Below are 22,997 nucleotides of genomic sequence, written 5' to 3' on the forward strand. Positions count from 1 at the left end.
GAGTGAGACTCAGGGTATAGTCCATTCTTCAGCAAAATTCCACTCTTCAATTGTGGACCTGTGAAACCAGAAAAGAGGTTTTTGTTTTTTTGTTTTTTGTTTTCAAAATATAATGATGGGACATGTGTGAGTCAGATATTCACATCGCAAAACAGAAAAATAGGAAAAATAAACATGGCCATGGGTTCCAAACAACCTTAAAATTCGACAGGAACAATTTCATAGACTTTAAGGCCTAAGAATATTCCCCTAGGGGCTAGTGTTAATGAGTTAAGCTGCCACCTGCGACACCAACATTCCACATAAGCACCAGTTGGAATCCTGGCTGCTCAGCTGCCTATGCAGCTCCCTGCTAAGGCATCTGGGAAAGTAGTGGAAGATGGCCAGAGTACTTGGGTGCCTGCCACAAATGTGGCAGACCCAGATAGAGTTCTGGGCTCCTGATTGCAGCCTGGCCCAACTCAGGTCATTGCTGTCATTTGGGGAGTGAATCAGTGTATGGAAGTTTCTCTTTCCTTGTCTCTCTCCCTCTCTTCCCCCTCTGTAACTGTTGTTTTTATATATATATATATATATATATATATATATATATATATATATATATATGTCCCAGCTCTGTCTCACTCACTTTAGGCTGGCAACACTTTTTACTGGTATAAAATTCTCAAAACACTTACTGGCTTCATGTCCAATTTATGGTGATCCAAGTCATTGGATAAGAAGATTCTCCATAGTTACTTACTGAATCACTACATCTCTAATCATGGCTTCTGCTCAGATGGTTGATTAAATCTACATGTTATACACCTATCTCTTTTTTTTTAAACTTTTATTTAATGAATATAAATTTACAGCTTATGGATTACAATGGCTTCCCCCTCCCATAACTTCCCTCGCACCCACAACCCTCCCCTCTCCCGCTCCCTCTCGCCTTCCATTCACATCAAGATTCATTTTCAATTCTCTTTATATACAGAAGATCAATTTAGTATATATTAAGTAAAGATTTCAACAGTTTGCACCCACATAGCAACACAAAGTGAAACATACTGTTTGAGTACTAGTTACAGCATTAAATCAAAATGTACAGCACATTAAGGACAGAGATCCCACATGAGGAGCAAGTGCACAGTGACTCCCGTTGTTGACCCAACAAATTGACACTCTAGTTTATGGCGCCAGTAACCATCCTAGGCTGTCGTCATGAGTTGCCAAGGCTATGGAAGCCTTCCAAGTTTGCCGACTCTGATCATATTTAGACAAGGTCATAAAAGACAGAGTGAGGATAGTAACCAATAATCCTAAGAGTGGCATTTACCAGGTTTGAACAATTATACAGCATTAAGTGGGGAAGAGGACCATCAGTACACACAGGCTGGGAGTAGAGCCATTGGTGGTAGAGTAGAGGTTATGATTACAAAGGAATGAGGCCCAAGTGCGCTAGACAGGGTCTAGAACAAAGGACAGAGTCATTATTAGAGGAGCTAAGAAAGGTGCTGTCTCTCAGTCTCAGGATTTGGCTTCCAGGTTGGACCCAGACTCCTGAGGGGAGGGGAAACTTTACATTCACTCGTTTTCCTGCCTACAGGAGTTCCCAGCTCTTTAAGCCTTATTGTCCATTCTGTTTTAAACACAAGGAGACCACTAAACCTACAGGCACCATTATAAGAATTAACTGAGATACAATGCATGCACCACCATCCAGGCCACAGGTACTCAATGGATGTAAATTCCATCATCCATCTTTCTCTTCCTAGGCATTTGCTAGGGCAGGCCAAGTGCTGTATTCATTACTCAAAGATTTAATTCAGAAAGATTAAGTAAGAAATCTTGTTCAGCCATCTACTGTAGCACTTAGTCCCTCAATATTCAACCAATGCCAAGAATGGCCCAGCCAAATGGACTCTCTTGCTAAGGCTGGCATGATGTTAGCTATCCCTTTGAATGATGACAAGCTTTCTCAATAGAACTTAAGTCATGCAAAAATTGTGATGGAGCTGGTAACAAAAATATGTATTTTACAAACCTGAGCTTCTTGCATTTTTCTCTCTTGGTCAGACACCTGTTGTTTTTTTCCCATTTTGGCTTACCTGGCCACTTTGCTTTATTTTAGTTTGGTGTATATACACCTGCAGCTACTTATTTATATTCTCTGCAGCTCAGACAGATCATCTGAAAGTACAATAATTGTCTGTATTTTCAAGAGTGAGTGAAGTTAAAATGAGATGACTGATTTAAAACAGCAATTCTAATTCTCAAATATTTTTAACTCACAACTCCTTTAACTCTTAAAATTCATTAAAGACCTTACATTTTATTTATTGGGTTATATGTTGGTATATATAAACAGTATTTCAAATAAAAACCCAGAGTATGATTATGTTTATTTGTTTGCTTATTTAAAATAGCAACAATAAACCCACATGTTAACATAAATAACATTTTTTTAAAGATTTATTTTATTTATTTGAAAGACAGAGTTACAGAGAGAGGTAGAGACAGAGAGAGGTCTTCTATCCTTGGTTCACTCCCCAAATGGCCACAACGGCTGGAGCTGTGCTGATCTGAAGCCAGTAGCCAGGAGCTTCTTCTGGATCTCCCACGGGGGTGTAGGGCCCAATGACTTAGGCCATTTCCACTGCTTTCCTAGGCTGTAGCAGAGAGCTGGATTGGAAAAGTAGCAACCGGGACTAGAACCATGGCCCACATGGGATGCTGGCACTTCAGGCCAGGGCTTTAACCCGCTGCACCACAGTGCTGGCCCCAATATGTTTTTTAAACTAAAATAACCACCTTTTGAAAAAAACTTTTTAGAGTGTGGTGTTGTTCTAGCTTTTAATAGAAGACAGCTGGATCCTCATATACATCTCTACATTTGATCTGTTGCAATGTTTTGTTTTGGTTGAAGTCCAAGAAGAGAATATGAACTCATATCGATATGTAGCTGGAAAAAAGTGGAATACTCTTAATAGCCCTCTCACTTAATTGTGGATGTTCGCCTTCAATGATCCACTCAAGCTTAACAAGTAGTAGCTTGTAAAAGGTTAGCTGCCATCTGGAATCTTAGCCATATCAAGAAACATTCTATTTTATGTAACATTAAACTCCATTGTACTTTGAATGAATCTTTCACCAATGTATGACTTTACATTGTACATTTATCATTTGAACAATACGCAGGTTTTCTAAGTATTGACATATTTTTATTTCAATTTCTTGAAAAATAATATTTGTTAAACTAATTACCAGTTGTATCAGAAAAGACATTAATGTATTGGAAAGTTGTCAGGCTTTGTGGTAGATAGAAGTTTTCCAAAATTTGAATTTTCACTTGAAAAGTTCAAATTTTATCAAGTGGCCACAAATATCATTGTTTTCCTTGAAGTGACACTATTACTTTGATCACTTTCAAGAAAATATCTGCTGAAAACCCATGCCTGAAAGTCATTGTCTGTCAGCTGTTCTTTCCAGTGAAATTGATGTCCCATGTAAATAGTGGAAGCACAGCTTGCAGCTCAATCACACAAAACTCTCTTGGGAGAACAATCATCATATGTCCACATGCAGCAGACAGACTACAGGCTTCGTGTGTCCTTTCCATTTCATCACATGGCATGATTTTTGTTTAAAGATTTATTTTATTAATTTGAAAAGCAGACTTGAGAGAGAGAGTGAGAGAGAGAGAGAGAGAAACAGAGATTTTCTATCAGCTAGTTCACTCCCCAGATGACTATAACAGCCTGGGCTGATCCAGGTTAAATTCCATCTAGGCCACGTCTGTGGATGGCAAGGGCCCAACTACTTAGACTACCTTCTGTTGCATTAGCAACAGGTACATTATCAGGGAACTGGATCAGAAGTGGAGCAGTGGGGCCGGCACTATGGCACAGAGGGTTAAAGCCCTGGCCTAAAGCACTGGCATCCCATATGGGTCCCAGTTCTAGTCCTGGCTGCTCCTCTTTCAATCCAGCTCCCTGTTATGGCCTGGGAAAGCAGTAGAAGATGGCCCAAGCCCTTGGACCCCTGCACCCACATGGGAGACCCAGAGGAAGCTCCTGGCTCCTAGCTTCGGATCAGTGCAGCTCCAGCCGTTGCAGCCATCTGGGGAATGAACCAGTGGATGGAAGACTTTTCTCTCTGTCTCTACCTCTCTCTGTAACTCTTTCAAATAAATAAAATAAAATCTTTAAAAAAAAGAAGTGGAGCAGCTGGGACTAGACCCAATGGTCGTAAAGTCTTCTGGTGTTGAAGGTGGTGGCTTAACCCACTGCACCACAATGCTGGCTTCCAAAACATGGAATATTATAACTGCATTCAAGGAATAAAACTTATGGAAATTAATTTTAACTGTTTCAGGATGTTCTGAAGTAATGCTTTGTTTTTATTATTTTTTTCTCCTGAATGTGCATGACTATGGAGAGTACAATTACTGCTGTTATTCTTTTATTTTGGTACCACTGCCTTGATTTATGCTATGTGCCAACAGTTTTACCCATGATTGATTTTGCATCATCTGTACCAATGTCAATATAATGAAAAATACATACAATTCTTAGCTTCATTATGAAATTAATTTTGGCTTTGCAGAGCCTCTGAAAGTGTCTTGAGGGTCCCAGGGGTTCTTGAACCATACTTGCAACTGCTCACATATACTTCAGATATTGCATGACCTAATATGGAGTAGATTCTCAGTGAAGAACAACAATTACATTGTAATGATTGCTCCAAAAGCTGTAATGTGTGTGTGTTTGTGTGTGTGTATGCATTTGAACCTTTGGTGTGGCATATCGTCATCACAGGTCTATGAGGAGATATTCACTCTAAGCTTCTAGGTTTTGATAATTTTTACCTCTTCCCTTTCCTGCAGCTTTAGGTGTGTTGGTGGCTTCCTGTAGTTGCAATTTCTGGTGGTAACTTCAGTTCTCCACTGGGTCTTTTCAGTTAACCAGTTGCTGGTGTAGAAATAAATGAGAACAAATGGAGCCTAAGTATTTAGAGTTTGCTCTAGCAAGCATGTTACCCTCTGTTGCTTTTATCTGGCAGGGGCTCTAAGGCAGGCATGTGAGTAAGAAAGATTTATAGTTAAGTGTGCCCTGCTTAGAGGTTGTCAGCATGGGGAAGCTGGAGCTGGGCTAAGCAGAGTTGTGGCTGGGGCTGGGCCAGGCTGAAGCCAGGATCCAGGAAATATATCTAGGTCTTCCATGTGGGTGCAGGGGCCCAGAGACTTCGATCTTCTTCCACTGCCCTACCAGGCACATCAGCAGGGAGGTGGATCAGAAGTGGAGCAGCTGGGACTCCACCAGATGCCCATATGGGATGCATGCTCCCAAGTGGCTGCTTAACCAGCTCTGCCACAATGTCGCCCCCTGCTGGTATATTTAATCTCTCACTAGTTATCAATTCTTTGTATTAAATTCTTTGAACTGCTATGATTACTGTTGCCTAGAAGGACTCTGATAACATCACTAAGATATGTGCCCTTTGTTAACCTGCCCAGATATATATAACCCAACAAGATTGCTTGTAATTTAACAAAATAATTAGGTAAACTATTAGATGAACATTAAATGATTGCAGTTGACCACAAAGATGAAAAATGAGAAGAGACAAAGAAAGGAAGGGCAATATGAGGGTGATCATCTGACCTGGTTTGCTTGGAACTGAGGCGTTCCTGGAATGTGGAACTTTCAATGCTAATATAGGGACAGTCAAGGCAAAGTGGGATCATTCACTGCTCTGCAACAATGCCCTAAATGTATTTCACCACCAATCATCAGTCCTTCCTATTTTTTTCTACCTAAACAACACAAAATGCTCCCATCATTTCAGTAGAATTCTGTCTCAGTTTCTCCATGGGTGGGGGAAATCAAACACCAAATTGGGGTGGGGTATTATGAGTAGTTTCATAGAGCACCCCCCTTTTTCCAGGGATAATACAATGACTTTAGAGAAGACAAATTATTCACTTAATCTGATCAGTCATCACAGGTGCTATTTAATGTCTGTGTGTCTTACACACTTCATATGATTCAGTTTAAAAAAATAGAAAAACGCTTTCAGAAATACAATATTATTTTTTTGGATAAAAGAAATAATCTTTATTCCTCTTTGCCTTCTTACATAACTTTGCCTGAGGATGACTACAAACATTCACAGGTGATATTTAAACTAGGCAAAAGTGTGTATTTGTTCCAAAACAATCGAACAAAGGAAATGGAGATAAACACAAAGTATTTCATCATTTGAAGACATTTCCTCTGGCTCTCTAACGGAGGGCATTTTAATTCCAAAAGATTGCATGTATTGATTCAAGTGCTGGCCCCTAGATACTTAACAGATGAATGAAATCAATGAAAAGGGCACTTACTGTTCCCATTTCCCAATATGAGAGAACAAGTGTTAATAAAAGGAGAGTTAATTTTAGAACATGATACTTCCCCCAAAAGATAGCATTTATTGAAAATGTTTTATAAAATTGGGTTGTTGGTTATCAACATAAAACAATACAGAGCTGAGAACAGAATGAGGTAGAGAGTGCAAGCAGCTGTGAGGCCTGATGCCTCCAGATGCTGCTTTGCAAGTAGAGGACAGCCTCCACTCTGGGGCAGAATTGGGCCCTGGAGGAGCTTCTTATCTTGGGAAGGGTTGTGAAAATGTGCAAACTCCTACTTTCCACTTTTATCTCCTCTGCTGGGTTCTGCTCACTCTCCTCATTTCTATTCTGCTGCTCCAGTTTGTTGTCTACCTAATGAGGGTCAAATTGTACCCGCAAGTGGGCCTGCTTTCACCAATGGGAGACACAGTCTTTTTAGGGAGTTCATGTGTGACATGCATTCAGTAAGCAAACAAACTGCACTTGGAGGCCATACACAACCTCTTTAAAGAAGCATCTGATGTCTGTGGCATAAATGAATGAATCACCCTGTTGTGTGTTAAGTGATTGACCAATGAGTTCATTTAGGAAGCAGGGTCATTAATGGCTTTTTGGATGGTCAAATTCTTTGGGCAGTGTGATAGGTTTTCACAAACAGGAGTGCTTTTAATCTCTTTAAATTCCCATGAAAATAACCAAGATTGAAAGGGTAAATAGATGGATAGAGATGGTGACTTGTCCAAGATTGGTTAGCCACTGTCAGCACCAATACTATTAAATAGGCAAGGATGATTTTACTCAAGGCTAATACAATAGAGGAGAGAAACCTGAACTGTATTTGAGAGCTCAATGCTACTGAAAAAGTGAGTTGGGGTTGGGAAATCTTGGACCATCTGAGTTTACTAAATGGCTTTATCCAAAGGAAAAATAGCTTTACTCATTTCTTCCAGACAGCAAGTAAGGCCCCCACCATCCTGCAAAAAGAGGGAGGTAGAGATACCATCTTTCTTGATGATTCCTTACAAAGCAGTGGCTTCCGGATCTTAAAAGAGACACTCTTAGGTTCTAAAACTGGAAAGAAGTTTTTTGTAGGAAAAGTATTTACATCACAACAAGGACAAGGAAATAATTTGCAAGTTGAGACTCAGTTCAAATATGATCTCTATGAAAATTTGATTGATCTCTCAATCTGAGTCAAACTCTTCTGTGGTAATCTGTGCTTAACTCTCTTTCTGTTTGTGTAATTGTTTCATACATCTATATAGTGATTGTCTCTTTATTTTCTATACCATCGAGGTGCTGATATCCTTGAATGCAGAAATTGTGACTTTTAGCTCCGTATTATGTGTGTTTGGCACTTAGTTCTAGTGTACAAAGGGATCAATAAATGTTTTTAAATGATTGAGTGGATGAATGCCACTAACTCTCTTGTCTAGGTAAAGCTACTGAAAATAGAGATGATTTAAGCCTCCCCATTCTGGTAGTCAGGAAATCAATTAGGACTTTGACAATGCTGTGGTATAGAAAGAGCACTAAGAGTAAAAAATTCTGAGAAATGAAGTACAGTGAAGATTAGAGTTGAGTGCCCACTACAGAGAAGTATCTCATATCAAAGAGAATCATTCAAAAGTCAGTGCAAGCAGAGATGTTATGGTTTGTTTTAATAATTTAGGCAGCTCTGTATCTGATATAGCAGGGGTGGGCAATTTTCTGCTCTATTTTTCCAGAACATGAGATGAAGCTATCACTGACATTATTCCTACTTTCAGATATGGTTTTGAAAAGCAAATCTGAGATAAGTGATACAAAAACAGCCTCATAACTCATTTGCTTTAGGTAGTGCTGAGTTATTTCAATGAGAGTAAGAATGATTTTGTTCTCTCATTTGGACTATTTCACTAAAAGTAGGATGTGCAATTTTATGTTTTGTTTTCAAAAGTGTTTGGTTCTCTGATTTGAAATTCTTTGCTGTTTGTTAAAAAATCAAGCTTTCTTACTTTATTCTGTATTATTTTTTCAACTGTTCAAATTGATTTAATTAATGATATTTTTATTTTTATTTCTAATTAACAAATGGCTTACACATTTGGGTGCAGTGTGATGTTTTCAAATATGTATATATTGTGTAATGATCACATCAGGATATTTAGCTTACATCATGTCAGAGTGAGAACATTCAAATCCTCTTTCCTAGCTGTTTTGAAATGTATAATAAAATGTAATTAATTACAATCTCTTCTGTGTAATGGTACAGCAGAATTTATTCTTTACAGCTGTGGCTTTGTAACCAATGCTGCCCATTGCCCTGTCTCCTCCACCATCTCCAGCCTTTGGTAACCTCCTTCTACTCCCTATTTTTATGGGATTAGTTTCTTAGAATTCTACATATGAGTGAAATCATATTATATCTGTCATTCTGTGACTTTATGTCCTCAAACATTAACACTTAACATTATGTCTTTCAGGTTAGATTGAACTAATTCACAAATCACATAGAACACTTTAAAAAAATCTTCCTTTAGAGTAATTTAAATATATTTGTTTTCTGGCAGATTGGAAGCTTGTGCTTAAAATGTATTTCTGGTAATGAACATTGATGAGAGTAGAAAATGCAATCCTATTTTAACCTTCAGCTCTCAAACTCCACTGACGCTTCACAAGAAAGACTAAATGAAAGTGGGCAACATTTGCCTAGAAAGATAGAGTTGTTTTTTTCTCATCAAGACTTAGCGGCTCATATCCTTCCTACCCCTGGAATTGTCACAAAGCATTTTCATGTACCTGATACTACTTTATCCTTAGAAAATTCTATGCCCTAAATAAGACATATATTTTAAAAATTTATTTATTTATTTTGTATTTATTTGAAATTCAGATGCACACAGTGAGAGAGGGAGAGAGAATGGAGAGAGAGAGAGAGAGAGAGAGAGAGAGAGAGAAAGAAATTCCGCTTACAGTTTCAACTTTTCAAATGTCTGCCAAAAGCTGGGATGTGGCTGGGCTGAAGCTAGGGACTGGGAACTCAAACTGAGTCTGCCATGTAGGTGGTAGGGACACAAGTAGTTAAGCCATCACTACTGCCTCCCAAGGTGCACATTAGTGGGAAGCTGGAATCAGAAGCAGAGCCGGGACTCAAACCCAGGCACTCTGATTTAGGATGCAGGCATTCTAATTGGCATCTTAACTGCTGGGATAGATGCTTACCCAAGACAGATATTTTTGTCTCCATTTTATGGTAAAAGAAAATGATGTTGAGTGGATTATATGACTTCAATAACTACACACCTGTAGTAGGAATATATCTGTTTAGCAGAAAGTAGCCATCTAGTCTTGCATCATGATGAAAAATGAGTTCACGAATTGTTGTCCAACTTCCTGTACAAGTGGAGTGCTCTTCTCTTCAGAACTCATCAGTGTTCATAATCAGATTTTATGACTGAGAAAACAATTTTGACATGGGATCACAAACCTGAGGGTCTTTACATACACAAATAACGTGCTTGAACGTGAATGAATCATCTTAGCTTGCCCCTTGTAACTGTTGGGCTTGGAATCATGCCCCTGAAGGGGAAGTGGTAACACCACTCATTTCTTTAGATGGTAAATGAAACCTGGTCTTTGGGAATTAAAGTAGAATGGTTCAACTTTAAAATAACATTGAGCTTCTATCTCCAAATGAAATCAAGGATCATTATTTTATTTTTGGGATTCTCATTACCCTTCTACATATTTATGTAGAATAACTAAAAAGAGCTTTCAATGAAAATTGCTTAATATAGTCAGCATTCTGGGAAACCTAGATTGACTTGAAAAAAGAAATAAAAATTGTTTGAATATCTACTGTCTGCTTTTATAAAGAAAAGTAATGTCGGCAAGCCAGCCTTATTCTGTGAAATATTTGAGAAAAAGAATGAGCACAGGGGAACCCTAGCACTGTCAGCTGCTTTTAGCAAGTTCAGACCTGAGTGTCTTTTTCTCTAGCATCTGCCAGATACCCAGCAGAGGTGATATTAAGGGGCCTGCACTTTCCTTTAGTTACTCCAAATCCTATCCCTAAACATATTGGCCCTCTAAACAGTGAAGTATGTGGAAAACTTTTGTTATGCTCCTTAATCCATAGTTTCACCTTGTATCAGTGTTTTCCCATTGTATTTTATCCAAGACTAACAGCAGTAGTGGTATCAACAAAAACCTGAAAGCCAAAATAGTCATACGGAAATTGTGGATTATCTTTAAAGTGGTAAGATACATTATTTCCATCATTAACTCATGGTATATCTTTAGCATCTTGGATAATCCTGTGCAAATAGTAACTGTTCAGTGAATATTTGTTGAATGAAAGAACAAATGAGTTAGCAAAGCAGAACTCGCTTGCTGTGCCTGCCAGTATTTCAGGTACTATGTTATGTGCTGGGATATTATGGTGAACAAACCAGACAAGATCTGTGACTCTCAGAGGTTTGTAGTCCAATGTAGGTCACCCATATCAATAATCACACATGCATATAGTTTTAAGCTGTGTTCAGTACCGTGAGCAGAAATAATCTCTTTGAGAAAAGTTTTCAACATTCTTTGATAGGAATGATTTAATTGCCTTGTGGAAATAGTTTTATTATGTTTATACAGTGATTTTACTTGAGCAATTTCCTCTTTCAGTTCAATGCACCAGGAAACATAGAAATAATTTGAGCCTAATTTCAGAATTCATGTTGACCTTATCAACATGTTTCTGTTATCATTTTTATTCATCTTATGTCTGAGCTATCCATTCATTCAATAAATTCTTATAGAATACCTAGTATATACCAGACTGTAGGCTAAGCATATAATACTAAACAAAATAAAATGACCCCTACTTCTATGGATGTTAAAGTAGAAAGGGGAGAAACAAATTAAATATTAACTTTATTAAAAAGATAAAACCCACATGTGAAAAGTCTGCTGGAGAAAAATCCTGCTACTATGAGGAAGAGAATAATGGAGAAGGGGAAGGGAGAGCTATCTCTCAAAGGAGCTGATATTTTGAATGGAGATCTGAAAGCTGAACTGTGTAGATTGCGAAAAGAAAGAGGCTGTGCATATGTGTGCAGGAGGCTGACTTGAGTGTCAGCAGAGTAGAGGACAGAGTGAGTCACTGCAGGCAATGAAACAGGACCTCTTGGTTCAAAAAGATCAATTCTCTCATAATTAAAAGGAATCCAAGTTAGTGGATGCTTATTAAGATAATGGGTAAGAGGTACCAGATGGCATAGGAGGTTATGCATGGTGAAGCCTGGCTTTAAGATTTGATTTTTATCTTAAGGTCACTGAGAAGCTGCATTGAAAGGTTTTGATGGGAGAGATGACATAATTAGAATTGCTTCTTATTACAATTTTATCCCTTAGGAACTCATGAAATGGGTTGTAATGAAACAAGTACAAGATTAAAAGAAATTTATTTAAAAATATTGTTGACAGCAGGCATTCTAGTTTTAAGATTTTTTTTATTTTTTATTTTTATTTTTATGTTTATTTTTTAACTTTTATTTAATGAATATAAATTTCCAAAGTACAGCTTATGGATTACAATGGCTTCCCCCTCCCATAACTTCCCTTCCACCTGCAACCCTCCCCTCTCCCGCTCCCTCTCGCCTTCCATTCACATCAGGATTCATTTTCAATTCTCTTTATATACAGAAGGTCAATTTAGTATATATTAAGTAAATATTTCAACAGTTTGCACCCACATAGAAACACAAAGTGAAACATACTGTTTGAGTACAAGTTATAGCATTAAATCGAAATGTACAGCACATTAAGGACAGAGATCCCACATGAGGAGCAAGTGCACAGTGACTGCAGTTGTTGACCCAACAAATTGACACTCTAGTTTATGGTGCCAGTAACCACCCTAGGCTCTTGTCATGAGTTGCCAAGGCTATGGAAGCCTTCCAAGTTCACCAACTCTGATCATATTTAGACAAGGTCATAAAAGACAGAGTGAGGATAGTAACCAATGATCCTAAGAGTGGCATTTACCAGGTCTAAACAATTATACCGCATTAAGTGGGGAAGAGGACCAGCAGTACACACAAGTTGGGAGTAGAGCCATTGGAGGTAGAGTAGAGGTTATGATCACGAAAGAATGAGGCCCAAGTGCGCTAGACAGGGTCTAGAACAGAGGACAGAGTCATTATTAGAGGAGCTAAGAAAGGTGCCGTCTGAGCTACAATTAAGTTTTCTGATTGAGAGGCAAATAGAACCTGACAGACGGGGCTTGATAATAATCTGTTGGACTTTAGGCCTTGTAAGTTAAGAGGCCCAGACCTACCTATCTCTTCACATGGGGTACATCCTAAGGGAGGTGTGAACCTCCTAGGGGAAGGCACTCTGTTGACTTTCATTACTTAGCAGGACTGGGAGGAGAGCTGGCCAGGTAAAGGCAGGTGGCATCTCTAACAAGAAATTTACAGTTCTGCCTGCAATGTTGCTGACCCTGCTTGGCCATCCCCTCAGCTGCAGTGGTCCCTTTGGAAGTTGGGCTGAGTGAAGGGCTTTTCAGCTTAGAGCCAATAAGATCTGTGGGTCTGACCTGGGCATCCTTCGACTCCAGGGCAGGTCCATTTCCAGTGATCCAACTCTTGGCAGAGCTGCCAGGGCTCTTCACAAGCTGACTTCTGCTGAAGCCCAGGCTTACCACATTGAAAGCCACTGCAGTGGACTGGCCTGTTGGGTCTCCTTGAGGACAGATCACTGTACAGATCAGCCATTAACAGGCCTGCCACCCTTTGCTTTTGATGCCTAGCTTTCTTTTCCTCCTGGTTTGTGTTAATGCAGACCAGAGGATGCAAGTCAAGGGAGTGCCCGTGCCCCATCTCTAATCTTCGGTGGTCTGAACTACAAGTCTATAGTCACAGGCATGTTCTGTAGTAGTTTTTCTAAGGTAGACAATGCCCATGAGGAAAATCATATTCTCTCTTTAAAACTTTTTTTTCCCTTTGGTCTGAAAGGGAGGTTTTTTTCTACTTACTGTTTACTTCGCTGATGGCGAAGTAAATCTAGCTATGAGATTATTATTTAAACTCTTATTTTGGATATACTATTACAGAAAAATGTTAGCCATCTCTTTTATAAGGTCTAAAGATTAAATTGTGTGTCCTACAGATTCCTTCATAATAGAATTAGTTTCCTACCTTGAGGAGAATAGAGAAATGAAAGAACAAGTTGGGCTTAGAATAGAGAAATGAGGGAGCAAGTCCTAGATCGCTCGCTGACAATAGCAATATTACATGAATACTTAGCAAACAGTTTCAACCATTAGATAACAACTTAAGAAAACATTTACCAGAAGGTCCAATGCCTTCTATAAATTTTAAGAATCATGTATTTGGAAACACCTCTTAAATATCTAACATGGTGTAGTTTGTTTAACCAGTAAAGAAGCACAACCATATAAAATGTTTTTAGTTTCTTTCTACCAACAAGTATAAAACATATGATACACAGATTCAGGTCACACGAATTAAAATGTATCTTTGATTAATTTTAGCAGCTTAAATTTATGGACAATCTTATCTATAAGCCAATTAAAATAAAATTCTTAATAAAATTTCCCCATGTGGACATACAATATGTATACACATATAACATAACATAATAGACCAATATAGCAATTTTAATAATAGCTTTTAAAATCTTCAACTCTCTTTGTAGATTGCCAATTGATTTGAATTGGTTTTTGTTTTATGAACCTCAGTTAACCATACTTTCTCTCAGTTGGTACTGTTAATACATTATTGGCTTCATGTGTTTACAGAGCCATCCCAAAGTACTGAATATAATAGAAGTGGCTGGAAAAAGTCCATAGGAATCTATAGGAGGACAGCTAAACACAGAACCAACAACGCTTTAGTTTTATGAGCAGCAAATCATACATAACTGTGGATGACAAAAGACTTTAAGTCGCCATGTTTAAAATTATAAACTCATCAACCAACAAGAGGCACTTACTTACTTCACAGTATTTTTGAAAGCACCTGTAGGATTTTACAAGTATTTAACCCTTTAGGCCTCTGGGGCTTTCTCATTAAGATTTTTACTAACGTGTGTAACACTGTGGACTTTTTGTTTAAATATACATTTTTTATTACTGTAAGGAACACTGTCTCTTGTCTGATTTTAGTTTTTCTAAGCAGATCACTTAAACATCATTTTCAGATATTTAAGTTGTCAGAGCTTTGGCTAAGGTATTTTGAAAGTAGACAATTGGAGAAAAATAAAGAGAAAGGGTAAAATCAAGAGTCTGAATATACCAGAAATATGATCCCACAAGTTTGTCAATGATTGGCCGTACATACCTAAGCTTACCTGCAAGTGCAGTCCTCATTTTGACTCACCTGGGAATGCAAAAGCCTCATTAGTCGCCAGATAGCAATACATGTTTGTAGAATTAATTAAGCAATTAATTAAATACTCTTATCTTTCCTGAAAGTTTCTACATTCTGTACAAGTATAATGGGGAAATGTTTTCTTCTCTCCATTTCTCTTGCCTTCTCTTTCAGTGCAGACATGACTGCAAGGTTCATGGATGCATGAATCGTGTTTGGGGAAGAAAGAAAGTCAATAAAATAATATTACTATAATTTTAATATCTGATAACTAAATAGTGATTTAATTAATCTAATATTTAATAATATGACTTTTCCACTTTTCATCATGCAGTTGATTTTGTTCTCATAGGATCATTTTTGGTGAAACTTTATTTACTCTTCCAGGCTGGAAAGAAGCCAATTGTGAAGTTTAAAGTGTTTAAATTTAAGATGGTTTCCTTAAGACTGACTCAAAAATGTTCCTGCGTGTGAATTCATGTTTACACACAAAGACAGAGGAGACTAGCCTACACTGTAGCCATGCTGACTCTTAGGTGGCTCATTTGCTCTGATAATAGCTATAACTGGCTTATTTAGTCTCTCACACATATTTGGTAATGAAATTGTTTCTCTCTCATTAGGGGTGGGCATAACATTGGATTGGAAGTGCCTCCGGCTGTCTTTCAAAACTCTGTCACAGCTAGACTTGTCCAGCAAAAACCTTCAAAAATTCACTCTATCTACTTCCTACACAAAGTACCCACAGCTAAATTAAGATGCTAATGATCATGCTGATGACTCCAGCATGAAGATGCTCGAGTGCTGAGAAGGAAATGTTTCTCCAATGCCAGATCTATTTAGTATATGTCAGGCAACTGTACATTTTATTTTTGTAAAGTCTCTTACTCATTAGGTTTTGAACAGAAAAAGATAAACTTTATGTTTTCATCCTTAAAGGCTGTACTAATTGTGATGGGTGAGCTATGGATATGGAATGTTGTAAATGTTATTTCAATACCTTTCCTCCACGTGCATGAAAAGAAGCTGCTCTGGACCTCCTGCTCTTATCAGGAAACCTGGGAGAGGAGATTCCAATATCCTGTCTAGGCTATTGGTCTTATTAGCACTTCATCCATGCTCTCTAGTTAATCTCCCGTTATAGCTCATCTGTTTCCATAAAGATGTGCTTTACTACAAAGTACCTTCCTTCAGTGGAACAGTAAGTTATTAAATGAGAAGAGATTTTAGTATAAGTTTATTAGGAAACAAAACTTATCATCCCATTTTCCATATATACTCATTTTCTTTTTCTCAACCAATGGTACCTCAACTCATCTTCAAGGCAGATTCATGAGTGCCATCCTTGATACTTCTATCTTCCACACCTTTCATAATGTTCCCTCAAGTACTCTTAATTATAATTTTAAAATAGCTCTTAAATTTGAGATTTCTTTTCATTCCCACTGTTACCACTCTATGTGAAGATAGCCCTTCTTCCAGCTGAGCTGGACTAGTATAATAGCTCCCTGATGATTAAAAATCTCAATCTAATAATGGAAAGTTGACTAAGACAATTTGAGTATATGTTGCCAGTAAGCAGGTGGAAAATATGCTTTCAAATATTCTCAGGAAATAAATTAATGAAAGATATTCATGTTTTTGGATAAAATTAAGCCTCAAAGCCTAATTGAGATGTTGAGATTACAAAACAACAAACAACAACAACAACAAAAAACCCTGAGTAAATGCAGACCTGTGACTTTCTCTTAACAGGGATAGATACCTATGCTATGCTTTGTATTTGTGGTTCAATCCCAATTAAAATGTCATGAAGACTAAATGTTAGGTTTCACAAGAAATATGTCAAACAGAATGCAGATAACCATACACAGAGGTGAATTTTGGATTAAATAAACCAAAGAATATTTGGAAACTCGCAAACTCAAAAAAAGTGAAATAAAAATCACAGTGGGAAAAAAATGAAGAAAATATGTAACAGCAGTGTAATCAAGGGTGCTTCTAACATTCTTAAGGAGTTACTAAAAATATATTGAGATCTTAACAGCCACTTGGTTTTGTGTTTTAGAGTCACATGAAAGAAGACATACTTATTCATTGATATTTAATGCATACTAAATCAGTATTTGGCTTCTTTTTTTCACTTTTATTTAATAAATATAAATTTCCAAAGTACAGCTTATGTATTACAATGGCTTTTTTCCCCCTCATAACTTCCCTACCACCTGCAACCCTCTCATCTCCCGCTCCCTCTCCCATTCCATTCTTCATCACGATTCATTTTCAATTCTCTTTATATATAGGAGATCAATTTAGTATATATTAAGTAGAGATTTCAACAGTTTTCACCCAAACAGAAACATAAAGTGTAAAATACTGTTTGAGTACTAGTTATAGTTTATTCACATTGAACAACACATTAAGGACAGAGATCCTACATGAGTAAGTGCACAGTGACTCCTGTTATTGACTTAACAAATTGACACTCTTGTTTATGGTGCCAGTAATCACCCTAGGCTCTTGTCATGAGTTGCCAAGGCTATGGAAGCCTTTTGAGTTCACCGACTCTGATCATATTTAGACATGGCCATAGTCAAAGTGGAAGTTCTCTCCTCCCTTCAGAGAAAGGTACCTCCTTCTTTGATGACCTGTTCTTTCCACTGGGATCTCACTCGCAGAGATCTTTCATTTAGGTTTTTTTTTTTTTTTCCCATGGTGTCTTGGCTTTCCATGCCTAAAATATTCTCATGGGCTCTTCAGCCAGATCTGAATGCCTTAAGGGCTGATTCTGAGGCCAGAGTGTTGTTTAGGACATCCGCCCTTCTATGAGCCTGCTGTGTATCCCGCTTCCCATGTTGGATCATTCTCTCCCTTTTTAATGCTATCAGTTATATTATTCAGACACTAGTCTTGTTTGTGTGATCCCTTTGACTCTTAGACCTATCAGTGTGATCAATTGTGAACTGAAGATGATCACTTGGACTAGTGAGATGGCATTGGTAGATGCCACCTCGATGGGATTGAATTGGAATCCCCTGGCACGTTTCTGACTCTACCATTTGGGGCAAGTCCGATTGAGCATGTCCCAAATTGTATATCTCCTCTGTCTCTTATTCCCACTCTTATATTTAACAGCGATCACCTTTCAGTTAAATTTAAACACCTAAGAATAATTGTGTGTTAATTAAAGAGTTCAACCAATAGCATTAAGTAGAACAACAAAAAAATACTAAAAGGGATAAAGTATTAAGTTGTTCATCGACAGGACAAGAGCTGATCGAATCATTGTTTCTCATAGTGTCCATTTCACTTCAACGGGTTTCCTTTTTGGTGCTTGGTTAGTTGTCACTGATCAGGGAGAACATATGATATTTGTCCCTTTGGGACTGGCTTATTTCACTCAGCATAATGTTTTCCAGATTCCTCCATCTTGTTGCAAATGACTGGATTTCATTGTTTTTGACTGCTTTATAGTATTCTATAGAGTACATGTTCCATAATTTCTTTATTCTACTGTTGATGGGCACATAGGTTGTTTCCAGGTCTTAGAATTGTCATTTGAGCTGCAATAAACATTAAGGTGCAGATGGCTTTTTTGTTTGCCAATTTAATTTCCTTTGGGTAAATACCAAGGAGTGGGATGGCTGGGTTGTATGGTAGGTTCAGGTTTCTGAGGGCTCTCCAAACTGACTTCCACAGTGGCTTAACCAGTTTGCATTCCCACCAACAGTGGGTTAGTGTCCCTTTTTCCCCACATCCTTGCCAGCATCTGTTGTTGGTAGATTTCTGTATGTAAGCCATTCTAACTGGGGTGAGGTGAAACCTCATTGTGGTTTTGATTTGCATTTCCCTGATTGCTAGTGATCTTGAACATTTTTTCATGTGTCTGTTGGCCATTTAGATTTCCTCTTTTGAAAACTGTCTATTGACAGTTCATAGCGATATTTTCCAAATCACACAGAATGAATCACTGTAGGAGAGAATCACAGCTTGAGTAGATGAAAGACTTTAGATTCTTAGAACTAGAAATAACCAAATATTTTGAAAGAAAATTCACAGTAAATTTATTTAAACTGCTCAAAAAGATAAAGGCACGAAGAGAAGTCATACCATAGACACCAAAAATGCATAAAAGGAATTTGAGAAAGACTCAAATTGACCTAATGTCTATCATCTATCTGTCTATCATCAAACATCCTTCTAGAAGTTTGAATACAAAGACTGCACAGTAAACCAGTCACAGCTGGAGAGAAGATTCATGAACTAGATGGTACATCATTTACAAAGTACTACTAAGAAACAAATGGATGGGAAACATTAAAATATTAGTTAAGAGATACGGAAACCAGAATGATAGCCTGTATAGATACAATAGGAAAAAAATTAATAAATCATCATCAAGAATTATTTAAAGTTTAACAATTTGGTACAATAAATTACCAAATTGAAGGAGTGCATTGACTCTAAAGTAGGAAAAAATGAAAAAAGAAAAAAACTCATGCAAATATAAAAACCAATAAACCCTCACAGATTCATGGATAAAATGTCATGATTTCAATGCAAAATGATTATAAAATGTATTAGAAAGAAAATAAAATTTACTTATATGGATAAATTTGGCAATAATAATAGATATAAAAATACAAGGGGAATATATTCTCAAAATGCTGAGGGAAAATAATATTGAATGATATTTCAGATTTTTCCATTAAGTGTTAATAATTTAATTAAATTCTACATTAACCAGAACAGGGTAGGCTACCTTGTGGATTAAAAAATAAATGGAAGCCGGCGCCATGGCTCAGTAGGCTAATCCTCCACCTGTGGTGCTGGCACCCTGGGTTCTAGTCCCGATCAGGGCACCGGATTCTGTTCCGGTTGCTCCTCTTCCAGTCCAGCTCTCTCTGCTGTGGCCCAGGAGTGCAGTGGAGGATGGCCCAAGTGCCTGGGCCCTGCACCCGCATGGGAGACCAGTAGAAGCACCTGGCTCCTGGCTTCGGATCAGCGTGGTGCGCTGGCCGCAGCGGCCACTGGAGGGTGAACCAAGGGAAAAGGAAGATCTTTTTCTCTGTCTCTCTCTCTCACTGTCCACTCTGCCTGTCAAAAAAAAAAATGGAAATTTAATCTCATTTTTTCTTAGCTTGTTGCAGGTAACTCTTCAAGCCAATTCTTCTCTGTGCAATAGCTCTTTGATTCAGACTGCTTAAGTTTCTTAGTTGTAGGATTTCACTGTGAGTCCTCCATGTTTTCTAAGACAGAAGAAATGGCATGGAGCACTTACACCTGATTTGTACTTACTTCAGGCCAAAATAAACTTAAATTACTTCTGCTCACAGTGCTAATCAACCAGTCTCAGTTAATTTTAAGAGGCTTGGAACTGTTATGTTTTTCTTGCCTGGAAAGCAAGGCAAGCCAGATATTGTGAGCACTGTCAGTGCTTACTGTAGTTCTATTCTCTTGGCACCAGATTGCCGGTTCACTCTCCTGTACTCAGTTTTCTTTAACCAAGAAAACTTAAATGTCCTATTTAGTTGCAGGACAATGGTAGAAGTCCAAGATCTCTATGGGCTGCAAAGCAGTTCCTCTATTAGATCTTGGTATAGCTTGTTTGGTCCAGAGTCTTTCATATAAAAGCTTTCTATACTTATAAAATAATTATGATAGGAGAATGAGGTTTGGTTAAGCATAATACATACTCATACCCAGAAGTGGGGATAACATAAAATACATGGTAGTCACTGGTCTCTAACAACTTTGAAATCCTGATGGCAGATATTGTAAGGATGTTCTAACTTAGGGGTATTTGAATATTCCTTTCTTGGGCCCTGATCTGACCTCTGAAGGAATTTCCTTATCTATTATTTTCTTTCTTTTTTTAATTAAAAACTTTTATTCAATGAATATAAATTTCCAAAGTACAGCTTATGAATTACATTGGCTTCCCCCCTCCCATAACTTCCCTCCCACCCGCAACCCTCCCCTTTCCTGCTCCCTCTTCCCTTCCATTCACATCAAGATTCATTTTCAATTCTCTTTATATACAGATCAGTTCAGTATATATTAAGTAAAGATTTCAACAGTTTGCCCCCATATAGCAACACAAAGTGAAAAAATACTGTTGGAATACTAGTTATAGCATTAAATCGAAATGTACAGCACATTAAAGACAGAGATCCTACATGATATTTTTTAAAAATTAATTAATTTTCGATGCCATTTCCAATTTAACACCAGGTTTTTGTTTTTTCTTTTCCAATTATCTTTATATACAGAAGATCGATTCTGCATATACTTAGTAAAGATTTCATCAGTTTGCACCCACACAGAAACACAGAGTGTAAAAATACTGTTTCAGTACTAGTTATAGCATCACTTCACATTAGACAACACATTAAGGACAGATGTAAGTGTTGAAGTGAAATGGACACTATAAGAAACAATGACCTGATCAGCTCTTGTCCTGACTCTTGATGTACAATGTAATACTTTATCCTTTTTAGTATTTTGTTGTTGTTATTGTTGTTGTTGTTGTTGTTCTAGTACTAGTGGTTGAACTCTGTAATTAACACACAATTATTCTTAGGTGTTTAAATTTAACTGAAAGGTGATCCCTGTTAAATATAAGAGTGGGAAAAAGAGAGGGAGGAGATGTACAATTTGGGACATGTTCAATTGGACTTGCCCCAAATGGTGGAGTTAGAAATGTGCCAGGGGATTCCAATACAATCCCATCAAGGTGGCATGTACCAATGCCATCTCACTAGTCCAAGTGATCAATTTCAGTTCACAATTGATGACTCTGATAGGTCTAAGAGTCTAAGGGATCACACAAACAAGACTGGTGTCTGCTAATACTAACTGATAGAATCAAAAAGGGAGAGAACGATCCAACATGAGAAGCGGAATACACAGCAGACTCATAGAAGGCCAGATGTCCTAAATAGCACTCTGGCCTCAGAATCAGCCCTTAAGGCATTCGAATCTGGCTCAAGAGCCCATGAGAGTATTGTAGGCATGGAAAGCCAAGACACCATGGGAAAAAAAAAAAAGAAGAAGAAGACCTAAATGAAAGATCTCTGTGAGTGAGATCCCAGTGGGAAGAACAGGGCCATCAAAGATGGAGGTACCTTTCTCCGAAGGGAGGAGAGAACTTCAACTTTGACTATGACCCTATTGGAATAAGATCAAAGTCGGTGAACTCTAAAGGTTTCCATAGCCTTGGCAACTCATGACTAGAGCCTAGGGAGATTACTGACGCCATAAACAAGAGTGTCAAATTGTTAAGTCAGCAACAGTAGTCACTGTGTACTTACATCTCATGTGGGATCTGTCCTTAATGTGTTGTCTAATGCGAAGTGATGCTATAACTAGTACTGAAACAGTATTTTTACACTCTATTGTTTTCTTTATCCTCTGGCTCTGCCCTGTGGAAGTTGCTTCCGTCTTATTATTCCTTTGGTCATATATGAATTGCTGTTGTAGAATATGTACTCTTGTTATTGTACTGCTTCCTTATCCCGTTTCTTGCATATAGAAACTTAGATATCTGAGATTATTTTGTCTTAAAGTGTCTTAAAGCATTTTTTCTCATTTTTAGTGTCTCAACATTTATGAAGCTTCATTTTAACTGATTAAATCAGTCCTACATGTCAATCATCACCTCTAGAGTCCTTTCAAAGGGAGGTTCTGCAGATACACTTTACATGTTTGCTTTTTTTCTCACCTTCTCTCTCTCGGAATTCTCTGGGTCACTTCCCAGATGCCCACAATAACTGGGACTGGTCCAGACTGAGGTGCCACATGGATTGCAGCAACCCAATTACTTGGGTCATCACTGCTCTCTCCCAGTACCTGCGTTATCTGGAGCTGGATTCAGGAGCCAGAGCCAGGACTCAAATCAGGTTCTGCTATGTGGTACATGGACATCTTAATTGCCCTGCTAAATGTCTGCCCCCAGTGGCAGACATTCTTCCTCTTTAAAAAAAATATCTATTTATTTATTTGAAAAGCAGAGAGAGAGAGAGAGAGAGAGGGAGAGAGAGATATGTTTTCCATCCATTGGTTCACTCTCAAATGTCTACAATAGCCAAAGCTTTTTTGTACCCTCAAAGTCTGTAGCTAACTCTTTAGGTTGATTGCATTCTGTGCAGTAACTTGGTTCTTTGGGCTGCTTTCTCATTCTACTATGAGGCTTTCCTGTTCTTAGTAGGGCTGTTGGGGAAGTTTCTACTATGGAGGGAGCTCAAATACTGCTCTTC

This window comes from Lepus europaeus, chromosome 12 (assembly GCF_033115175.1).
Source record: "Lepus europaeus isolate LE1 chromosome 12, mLepTim1.pri, whole genome shotgun sequence".
Lineage (NCBI taxonomy): Eukaryota > Metazoa > Chordata > Mammalia > Lagomorpha > Leporidae > Lepus > Lepus europaeus.